The sequence below is a fragment of the Hippopotamus amphibius genome, chromosome 5 (assembly GCF_030028045.1).
Source record: "Hippopotamus amphibius kiboko isolate mHipAmp2 chromosome 5, mHipAmp2.hap2, whole genome shotgun sequence".
Taxonomy (NCBI): Eukaryota; Metazoa; Chordata; class Mammalia; order Artiodactyla; family Hippopotamidae; genus Hippopotamus; species Hippopotamus amphibius.
The window spans coordinates 163,498,496-163,510,700 of NC_080190.1; positions in this window are offsets into that span (position 1 = coordinate 163,498,496).

A 12,205-nucleotide genomic window follows, 5' to 3' on the forward strand; every position below is an offset into this window, starting at 1 on the left:
AAGAATAACAAGATGGTACTCATGGGACCAGGGCGTGAACTCTTGGTGGGGAGTGAGATGAAGATGAAGGGCCGCACATAAAAAAGGACGAAATGATGCCATTTGTAGCAACATGGATGGACCTAGAGATGGTCATACTGAGTGAAGTAAGTCAGACAGACAAAGACAAATATCATATGATATCGCTTATACATGGAATCTAAGAAAAGGGTGCAAGTGAACTTATCTACAAAACAGAAATAGAACCACAGATGTAGAAAACTAATTTATGGTCACCAGGGGGTAAGGTGGGGAGGGATAAATTGGGAGATCGGGATTGAGATATACACACTACTATATATAAAATAGGTAGCTAATTAGGACCTACTGTACTGAAATGACCTATACGGGAAAAGACTCTAAAAAAGAGTGGCGATACGTATATGTATAATTGAATCACTTTGCTGCACACCTGAAACGAACACAACGTTATAAATCAACTATACTCCAATAAAAATTTTAAAACATTAACAAAAAAGGAGTGCTGCCCCGTGGGGACCGGGCAGGGCGGGGGGCGGGGGGTAGCGCGTAGGGTGAAGGAGGGAGTATCAGGGAGGAAGGCCTCACGGACGTCCACATCTGATCAAGGAGGAAAGCTCCCTCTTGCCCTTCCCCCTGGGCTCTCTCCACGCAGGTCATCTAAGTGTGTGGTTTTCATCCTGGTCATGGACGGCACCTTCCCATCTTTCCCAGGGCTGCAGACGCAGGTAAGATACTGCCTGCATGCACCTCATTTCATTGACTCCTCACGAGAACCTCTTAGGTGGCGATACCATTCCCATGGTGTAGATGAAGGGTTGATGCCCAAGGGAACCGCTCCTCAGAGCCCGGATCCAAACCCCAGTCCCCCAGGGCCCACGCCCTCCCCAGGCCTGGCCTGCCCTACCGCCGCTGCTGGCCTTCACATCCCCTCCCCAGGACGGCCTCCGGAGCCAAGAACATTTCCAGGGCCTCTTCCAACAAGGCCCAGAGTCCTGGGTGGTCTAGAAACCTTGAAACAAGCTCTGAGCTTTACCCCAGAACACATGAGAAACGGGAAGGGAAAGGTCCTTCCCAAGCTGGAAACAGCTGGGCCCAGCTGAGAAGCAGGATAAAATCACCTCCCGGCCCAGCACCGTCCTTCAAGAGGAGGCCTGTCTACCGCAGGGTCTTGGAGGGAGGCCAGGGACGTTTGCAGACAGAGGGCACTGCCGGGCCGCACAGTGTAGGGAAGGGGTGGCAAAGGACGCGGGCCAGCTGCTGGGGAGGGGCGGCCCTGAGCCGGGAGGGCTGCAGAAAGCCCCCTGCAGAAAGCCCCGACAGCTGGAACCCAGGCCAGACGTCCATGGCCCTCCCTGCCCAAACGGACGGTCACACTTTCCCAGACACCCACTGTGTGTGGCAGGCACTGTGCTGTATGCTTTCAGAGATGCTGTCAGAGAGAGTCAGAGAGCTTTTCAGGACCAAAAGCCCTCCATTCCCAGCCTGTAGTGAGCCTGAAACCTTCTCCACATAGGGCTCTACTTGAGTTCAAGTTCAACCTTATCCCGGGCCTTTTTCTTTAAAATAAACTAGACCAGACTTCCTAGGTGGCGCAGTGGTTAAGAATCTGCCTGCCAATGCAGGGGACACGGGTTCGAGCCCTGCTCCAGGAAGATCCCACATGCCGCGGAGCAACTAAGCCCGCGCACCACAACAATTGCGCCTGCGCTGTAGAGCCCGTGAGCCACAACTACTGAGCCCATGTGCCACAACTATTGAAGCCAATGCACCTAGAGCCCATGCTCCACAACAAAAGAAGCCACTACAATGAGGAGCCCACCCACCACAATGAAGAGTAGCCCCCACTCGCATCAACTAGAGAAAGCCCATGTGCAGCAACGAAGACCCAACGCAGCCAATAAATAAATAAATAAATAAATAAATAAGTAAATAAATTTATAAAAATAAAATAAAATAAACTGGACCACACAGCCCTGCTACTCCTAGGTTCACATTTGGCTCTAAATCTTCAGTGTATGTAAGAATCACTGATTTCTTACATCCAGTTAGGAGGCTCGGAACCTGCGTGTTTAACAAGCAGCTGCAGGTGACTCCCTCCTCCCTCCCACCCCCCCCCACCCACCCCCTACCCCCTGCCCCATGGGATCTCAGTTCCCCGATCAGGGATTGAACCCGAGCCACGGCAGTGAAAGCCCAGAATCCTCACCACTAGACCACCAGGGATCTCCCCTCCAGGAGACTTTTTAGGCAGATGGGCCCCAGGCCACACTCGGAAGACGCTGCTCTTTCTCTAGACCACAGCCTCAAAGCCCACCTTTGTTCAGACCCCACACGTGCACGTGGTACCAACACCCCTGCTCTCAGAACTCCTGGCTTCTGCCTGGACATCCACACCAGCTTCCTGCATCTCCAGTTCAGCACCTCGGTGGTACAGCCAGCATGTGCTGGATTGAGCTTTGAGCCTCATCAGGCACCTGACTAAGAAAATCTGCCTTGTGTCGCACTAGCAGAGCTGTGCCCACAGGAGGTCTGCCTGCAGGAGGACTCTGCTTTGAAATGTGTTTTGCCTGGTGGGTTCCTCTCTTTGGCTTGTTGGACACCCAGCGTCCCTTCCTCCCTCACTTGACTCAAGAATCTGTTCTCCAGGCTCAGGGACTTTTTCCAGCCCCTCCCGATCCAGCCTTGGCCCCCAAAGCTTCACCATCCAAGATTGCTCTTTGCCCACCAAGGCTCCACGGCAGGGGAGAGAGTCCTGAGGCTTCCAGAATTCTTGGGCATCACAAAAATATGCAGTCTGGCAGGAAGGAGAAATAGAGCGAAGAAGTGCTTTTCAGAGTTTGCAAAGGAAGTAGGCCAAATGACAGGAGAGGATGAATAGGTAATCACAGAAGTCAGACAGCGGAGCCCAAATTAGCTCCCTGGAAGGAGGACATTTCTTTGAAGTTTCTGGTCTCGGCTTAAAGTTTAAATGCACTGTGCATTCTACTCCACGTAGAGCTGTGTGTTGGTTTGAACATACAATTAATGTTTGAAATCAGTTGTCAGTAAGGGGGGGAAAATGAAGAAATCCCTCTCATGATAAATCTGGGTCTTTGTCTACTGTATAACATGATTTTTTTATTTCTATTTTTTTCTTTATGACTTTCATTTCTTTGCAAGTACTGTGTTTTTTTTCTATTTTTTGGCCTCACCCCAAGGTATGTGGGATCTTAGTTCCTTGACCAGGGATGAAACTCTCATCCCCTGCAGTAGAAGCATGGAGTCTCAACCATTGGACCACCAGAGAAGTCCCCATGATTTTAGAAGTTAGGTTTTAACACTCCAGGACGGTAGAAAGATTCTCTGATCCATTTCTCAGAGATGCCCAGAAAGGGTGAGGCAAGATGCAGGGAGGTGGCAGTGAGGAGAGTGGCAAGGACCCGGAGCATGAAATGAGCCAGGGTCTCAAGGCTCCGTGACAGACTTGGGATTTAAAGGGGAGGGAAGTTAAAGGAAGCAAGGAAGGTGACGTGGACCACATGACCTGCCATCGCCGGTCCCGCTAAGAGACACAGACGCAGAAGAATACGAGGGTACTGTTGCTAGTGAGGAGCGCAGCACACAGGAGGCACAGGAAAGAAGTGACCTCCCCCCCGGCCCAGAGGAAATCATCTCGCTCGGCCCCTCCTAGTACAGATAGGAAACCGCGGCCCACAGAGAAGCAAGCTGCCCAAGGACATCGGCCGTGAGTCTAGAGTCTAGAGCCTGGATGTACTTGGCCCCACACGGTGCCCTCGGCCTGGGCTCTATCCCAGGCTCCACGCTGCTCCCAGCCCGGGCACCTCCCCTTCCGGTACCTGGCTTCTCATTCATCACGAGGCTTCAAGGGCTCGTTGGTGATAGGCACCAATGTGCAGCGCCCTGACCTGCAATAAATCACTGCGGCTAATGGTCTTCTTGCTGCCCATGACCAACTGCAGACAGCCCTGCTCTCACTCACTCGTGCAATAAAACAGCTGAGGCCACGGCTGGCCTTGAGGGAAGTGCGGGAACCAGGAGAAGGGCGAGAGTCCAAGGGGCAGCTGGGTTGGTATCCCCTTCCCCTCCCCCTCGCCTCCTTCCTTCTTCCCTCCCTCTCTCCTCCCCTGCCTTCCCTCTTTCCTTCTGGCATCACACACATGGACACGATAAACAAACAATTTATTTGTTAAACTGTGATTCCACCACCTAGGTCACTGGGAACATCCTGCTAACACAATAGGGTCACGTTAAGGTTCTGAGGGTCTTACTCCATGTGGCAGCACGTGGTCGGCAGCTTGGTGACGACCACCCATCCACACAGCAGGCTGCGAAGATGCCCGTATCCCTGTCCCCACGTGCTCCAGGTCAGGCAGCTCTCTGCTGCTTCCGGGCCAAGCTCCAGCCTTGGGAATCCCTTAGCCGTTGCCTCCAGTGGCAGCTCCCATGACAACCAGCCAGCTCTCCCTCAGGTGGATCTCGTGGCCTCCCTGGTGTGCTGCATGGGTCACCACTGCTCTGAAGCCTGCAGAGCCCTCTTCATTCCCCCAACCTGGGAGAATCTCATCTGGGTCCTGGGGGCTAAGCCAAAGACTTCCCTTGCTTCTTCTAGACATTGGGTCTGTTGCTGAGATGCCCCTTCTCCGAAGGACACAGGCCTAAGCCATTTACCTCTTTGTGCCTCCGTTTCTTCTATAAAATACTCAAAGTGATATTGAGAGATTATATGAGTTGGTATATGTAATGTATTTAGAACATCGGCTGCCATATAGTAAATGTCATATAAGCAATTACTATTGTTATCCATGGTGCGCAGTAGCTGCCTACCTCAAAAAAAAAAAAAAATCAAAGATTCCTTAGGCTGCATGAATGAGAATATAATATGTAGAACGGTGGAGGTGATAGCACTTATGTAATTTCCAATGACCAGACCACGCAGGTTGTACATCAGTTTCAGGGGGAATATTTTAGATAAGAGAAATTTAGATAAACTGAAGGACATTCAGAGGAGATGGATCCAAATGGTATAGAAACTTAAGACCTTCTCGTATGAAAAGGGTCTGAAAACTAGAGCCCGTTAATTGGAAGCAGAGAAACTTGGAGGAAGTGAATGGGGGATAGAAGTCATCCTCAAATACATGAAAGGGCTATTGTGTTGTCTTCATCTTTGTGTCCCCGGCTCCTGGTAGGATGCATGGCGTTTCGGTCATGCTTAATCAATGTTAGCTAGTGACTGAGAAGGCAATCAGGTGATCCATCAGCCCGTGAACACGCATATGGATAACATCTGAACGGCCCTCACAGGCAGAGACCAGATATAAGAAGTTACAGGGAAATAAACTAGTAATTATCATAAAGACAGTTTAAGAATAACTTCTGCAAAGAGCCAGGAAGTTTCTTTGCCCTTGGAGCAATCTCTATGAGTGTTCTTTTCAGGCTGATGTGCAGGGTGGTGATGCTGCTGGGTGAGGGGCTCAGAATTGCAATTGGACACAAATGCTTTTCAGATTTTGTATTTCATGGACCAATAAAAGTTCTCCCCACCTGAACATCAGAGGACAGACAGAGGGTTGCCAACGTTCTGTCAACAATGGATAGGAAAACAAATCCAATTACCATGTGCTATTGTAGTCATTCTGTTTAAAAAAAAAAAAAAAAGCACAGTAACATTTTAACGAGAAGGAAAAACATGATCTCAGGATAAAGGAAATCCTTTAAATTCACAAACTGAGATCTCTGAAGCCTCAGGCTAGTCTCGGCATTCTTCTGTAACCCCGTGAAAGCATCACTCAGCATTACCAGTGAGAGGGTCCGTGTCTGGGAATGAGTGCAGGCAGTGAATGGCTTCCAGGTCCTTTCCTTGCCTAGGTGATAATGGTTCCTGGCCCATAAACGGAGCCAGGTCCTTAGTAGATGCTCAATATACATTTGTAGAAGGAAAGACTGAATTTCGTGCAGTCATTTGGTATCAGGCCGCACCACTCACCCCAAGATAGAAACCTCATCTGGGTAGACACAGAAGCAGGACACCTGTCCTACACCCAAAAAAGTACATGGAGGAAAAAAAATCAATCAAAACTTATGAAGACAGAGGAGCGTGTACCTTGCTCTGCTCTGGCTGACCTTTGGAAAGCTGTAGTCTCTGTGGCACCTATAGTTCACCCACCATTAGTCATAACCCTCCTAATTCTAGAGTGTTCAGCAGTTAACACGGAGCTTTCATGTTCATTACATCACTTATTCATTCATCAAACATTTATGGACTGCTCATCATGTACCAGGTGCTGTGCCTGGGATAAGGGCACCTCACCCAGACATGACCTTCCCTACATCCCCAGACACCGGGGTGCCCCTCACTAGACTATAAACTCCTTACAGAACAGGGGTTGCATCCTTTATCTCTGGATGCCCAGCACCTGGAAGGGTGACATGACCAGAGAATGGAAAGAACCAAGGCAAGCTCTGCTGTCTCTCAGCTCAGATAAGTACTGTAGCTGCCCAGGTTAGGCATCTCTAAAATATCTGATGGAATAAGCCCTGAATGCAGGGAGAGTTACATAACTTGCGAGGCCCAGTGCAAAATAGAAATATAGGGCCCCTTGTTCAAGAGGGAGGACGATGAAGGACTTCCCTGGTGGCACAGTGGTTAAAAATCCACCTGCAAATGCAGGGGACATAGGTTCGATCCCTGGTCTGGGAAGATCCCACAAGCCACAGAGCAACTAAGCCTGTGCACCACACCTACTAAGCCTGTGCGCCACTACTACTGAAGCCCACACACCTAGAGCCCATGCTCCTCAACAAAAGAAGCCACCGCAATGAGAAGCCTGAGCACTGCAACGAAGAGTAGGCCCCACTCACCACAACTAAAGAAACAAAAAAGACCCAACGCAGCCAAGAAATAATAATAATAATCTATTTATTATATAGAGGGAGGACAAAAGTACTCTTAGAAGAACCGAAATTTGAAGCTTTTTCCTCTCGTGCTCTCTCTTTCAATTAGTCATGGTGTGTTTTTATATGCTATTTAACATTATGAATGAATTTGGGAATTTTAAATTATTAGCATGAATTTTACTGTTCATCTTTATACTGTGCAATGTTTTTAAATGCACATATAAACACATTTGACTCGTGAAGATTGCTGACATTACACCATTTGAATTTGGTTGTTTGTATCTCGTTCTTACCAGAACAGTGGACACAGCAGAAACGAAGTCCACTGTTTTTATTTCACTTTGGACACGCACACCTTCTCCCCATCCTCTGTCTTCAGGAAAGGGAACCCTGGGTTGCCCTATCTTTGCCTTTTGCTCTATGCCCTCATCCCCAGCATAAGTGGGACTTGTACCAGGAAGTCACCCACGTAAGAACAGATAGGAGGTGATTCCTGGGTGGCTCCTGCTTCTTAGAAGGTCATTGCCTTCTTCCTGCATTCAAATTAAGGTCTCGCTCATATGGAAAGCACGGCTTCTTGGGGCTGTCAGCACCTCCACTCACTTAGATGTAGACATAATACGCCTGCCCTTTACTCATCTGAGCCACACGGCCTTCCCATGTATCATGTCCATCAGAATCCGGTGCTCACCACACATCACAAACACTACCTGTGAGCAGAGAGCTAAGGCACTGTGGGCATGCCTGCTGTGCATCCTTCACTGTCCCATTAGATCCACTGATGAAATGCAAGGTCAAGGGTAAAATTAAAGATTTCAAGACTGTGACGGCAGAGCATGAAGCCAAGCAGGGGCCGTTCTAAGCACGGGACCCTGTGTGGCTGCACGAGTCACGCGCCTGGGATGCCAGCTCTGCCTAGATGGGACCAAGGGCTCACAGCCAAGGGAACGGCCCTGCCGAGGCCCTGGACAGAGCATCAGCAGCTTCTGAAGAACCCAGAGGCCCACAGACGAGTTTAGCTAGTTAGGCCTGGGTAAAGGGGGGGTTACTTTGGGGAGCCTCCTTAGCCGGAAGAAAAACACCCCAGGTCCTACCAAGAGAACAGCAAGTGAGGCTCTGTCTCCCCTGGGGAATTACAGATGAAAATGTGGGGTGAGAAGTAAGAAAAAGCAGATGCAATCTTCCTAAGCTCAGCCTCAGAGGAACTTCTTGGAGCCTAGAAAGGGGGAAAGAGCCAAGACATTTCCAGGCTCACCAGGACTCCAATTCCCAGGCAATTCCAGCCCTAGCCAAAGAAGGGTCTCTTGCATACACACTGATGAGATATGCCATCGGATCAGAAGTGGGAGGGCACTGGAGTTGGACGGGACCCGCCGTTTGTCACCGGCAGTGCAGCAGGGTGGGCTTCCTGTTAGGACAAGGCCCACTCCTGGCCCTGACTCAAGCATCGCCAGATGGAAATTTAAACCACCACCCTTTACCTACAGCAGACAAAACAGCTGAAAGTCCTTTTCAAGCACAAAGTAGGAGAACTGTAAAACCATTTCTTAGGCTGTTCCCTCTGGAGTGCCCTTTCCCCACGTCTGGCATAACCATCTCTTTCTCTTAATTGAGATCTCAGATTAATGGTGGTGTTCTTTGATCACCTAGTCTAAGGAGGTCTTCCAAGGCTCCATGATGGTAGAAACGATGTATCTGTTGTTCATCTCTGGGTACCAGCATCTAACATAGTGCGTGACACACAGTTGGTAATTAGTAAGTATTTGTTAAGTGAATGAATGCATGAATGCTAAAATGAAGTAAATATGTTTTTTCTTCTCCCCTGTGCATGTAATTCTTTTCTGGGTGTTTTGCAAATGCAAATCGTATCTCCCATTGGGATGCAGGCAGGGTGAGCAGTATAGATTTCTTTTGTATGCGATACAGTACAGAGCTTGTATGCAACACTCAAAAAATGTTTGAGGAATGAATGAATGAATCGTTGAAGGAACGAGCTGTTGGGCACTTGCCCAAAACTTGCTGGGCTGAACTGAATTAAGCAGACCTGTGTGTGTAAGGGAAGTGCCACAGCCTCCTGACAGCCAACATGTGTTCTGCATTTGTCAGCGGGGCTTTCTTACCCTTGGTTCCCTCGCGTGGTCGTCACCCATCAGCCCGCTAATTGGATCATAAAGGAAAGGGATTCAGGGTCCTGGGCTTTCTCAGAGTCATCCGCTCAAAGCCCTTTTAAGTGAGTTCCTGACTCGACTGGGTGCGGAAAGAAGAGAAAAGGTGATGAATGGCCCCCATACAGGGAAACTCAGATACCTGACTTTGTTCTTATCTCGGGAAGAACGCGGCAGCCTGAAAGCGTTGGCAACCGGCACACTGAGTCATGATGAACTAAGAAACTCAAGAATGTCCCTTGATAAATGTTTGCTGGGTAAAGGAATGGACGCTTCTGTTGCTTATTACCTTTTAAGTGAATAGGGTCAAAGGTTGGTATTAACCCAAGGCTCATGGGGTAAGATATTCTTTGTGACCTGGCAGGAATTATTACCAAGGGCAGACCGGGCCAGCCAGTTCACATGGCTAATGAAGGCAAGGTCACAGGTTTGAGGCCCCCTAGAGACTAGTTATCTGCAGGCAGAAGGAAAATCTGCTTCACAGCCACACTCTGTGCGCTAACTCTGGGCAACCATCTTGCAAATTCATGCATTTGTCTGGGAGGGGAGGAGAGCACATGAATGGCTTAGCTAAAAGCCTCCATCAGAAGAAAACAAGCAAATTTTGTTTGCATTTGCACAGGACGTCTTAAGGATGAGGACGATGACAGTACTAGTAGCATCAGTTGAGAAGTCCCTCTCTGCCAGGCAGTGCGCGTGGATTCCCTCACTTAATCCTTACGAGCAGGCATAATCGTCCCACTTTCCAAATGAGAAAACTGAAGCATAAAGAGGTTAAAAACACTCTTTCACACCCACTCTTACTCATGTCATCAAACTGAATCCGATGCAGCCCTGTAAGGGAAATTTCATTTTCCTTCTTTTAAGGATGAGCAACCGATGGTGGGGACTTCCTATGTGGCACAGTGGCTAAGAATCTGCCTGCCAATGCAGGGGACATGGGTTCAATACCTGCCCCAGGAAGATCCCACATGCCTCGGAGCAACTAAGCCCGTGTGCCACAACTATTGAGCCCATGTGCCACAACTGCTGAAGCCCACGTGCCTAGAGCCCATGCTCTACAAAAAGAGAGGCCACCACAATGAGGAGCCTGCACACCACAATGAAGAGTAGCCCCCGCTCACCACAACTAGAAAAAGCCCTTGTGCAGCAATGAAGACCCAATACAGCCAATAAATAAATAAATTTAAAAAAAGAAAGGAAAAGAAGAAACCGATTGGCTGACTTGCCCAAGATGGCCCAGCTGGGAAGTGTCAGAGGCTGATCCCAGATGCAAGTGTTCCCAAACCAATTCTTTTCTCTGAACCACAAGAGACACTGTTTTTTCTTGACAAGCAGATTAATAACATGGTCTTCACCGATGAAAAGGGACTAGTTCAAAATCAATGAAGGCAAGGCCTTTGTTGCAAAGACTTGTCACCTAAGGCATCACCTAGGCTAATCTCCCAGTTCCAAGGCTGAGAAAGGGGCAGAGGAAGATACAGCCTTTAGCGCCAGAGGACCTTTTTGCAAGTCCCAACTTCACCATTTACTGTGTGTTGCCGGGCATGTGACTCAGCATCTCTAGGCCCAGTTAGGCACTCTTCTAAAAGTTTTAAATGCATCACAACACTAGGAAGTGGGCATTAGTGGTAATATTCTATGGGTGAGAAATTGAGCTAGAAAGAGGCTAAGCGTCTTTTTCAAGGTATCCAATTAGAAAGCAGAAGAGATGGAATTTCAATCCAGGTATTCCAGCTATAGCACCTGTGCTCTGAACACAGGCATAATATAATAATAATAATAATAATTGCAATAATAATAATACCACCCATCTCATAGGCTTTGGGGATCTTATGCATGTAAAGTATATAACGGGGGCTTCCCTGGTGACGCAGTGATTGAGAATCCGCATGCCAAGGCAGGAGACACGGGTTGAAGCCCTGATCCAGGAAGATCCCACATGCCACGGAGCAACTAAGCCCATGTGCCACAAGTACTGAGCCTTCTCCCTAGAGCCTGCAAGCCACAACGACTGAGGCCTGCACGCCTAGAGCCTGTGCTCCGCAACAAGAGAAGCCAAGCACTGAGAAGCCCATGCACTGCAACGAAGAGCAGCCATCACTCTCCACAACTAGAGAAAGCCTGCATGCAGCAGTGAAGACCCAACGCAGCCAAAAATAAAAATAAATAAAATAAATAATAAAATATATTTTTTTCAAAAAGTACATAAAGTTATTGGCCTGTAGTGCTTATTTAATATAGGACACATTTTATTCTTAAATAAATTTCCCACCTCTAAAGATTTATTCTCATTTCTCAGTAGGTGCTTAGGAATATCCTGAGTAGCTACAGCTGGATGATACAGACAGATGGTCCCGGGTAACCCAGGATTTGAAATTAAGCATTTTGTGCATGGGCTGAGCTACAGGTCCTAGGAAGGCATCTATCCCAGCAGCCTGACTCCAGCGCAGGGCAGGTTCACTAGAGATGGGGGCGAGCTCGGGGTTTCTACCTGCCGTGGAAGACAGAGCACAGCAACAGAAGATCGGCAGCAATTTACACGCAAAGTACAAGCCTACATGGAGGAGGAGGAGGTCTGCCTTCAGCCAGCCGGACCCGAATCAGAGGTGTGGGGCTCAGACTCAAGGCTACTGCCCTGGGGAGACAATCTTCCTAGGACAAGGCAGGACTGGGAAATGTCTACACTATGAAAACAGGGACTTTGGCACAGAGAATGAGGAGGGATAGGTAACTGGTGTCACGATGGCTTCATCCCAGTTACCGGATATCCAGGCAAAGATGGGGAGTAGAGCAGCAGCCGAAGAGGGACCTAAATTTTAGTTTCATTCAACTCATCTAGGGTTTCTAGAAACTCTCCAGCCTTGGGACAGCAGGGGTCCTGAGAGCTCCAGCTGACAGCAGAAGATACTCCCCAAGGCTGGGAACCAGGCAGGGCCCGACCTATTCAGCCTGCTGCTGGATGAGCACTTGTCCCAAAGGTCACAGTGAGGATTCTTGCATCGGTAGAGTGTTGGACCGGACGACCTCCAACGCATCTTCCAAGTCTGCAGTCCCATGACTGCAACAGGGTCCCTCCCCTGTGCTCCCCCCATCCCCTCCTGCATCATCACACGTTATCTTTG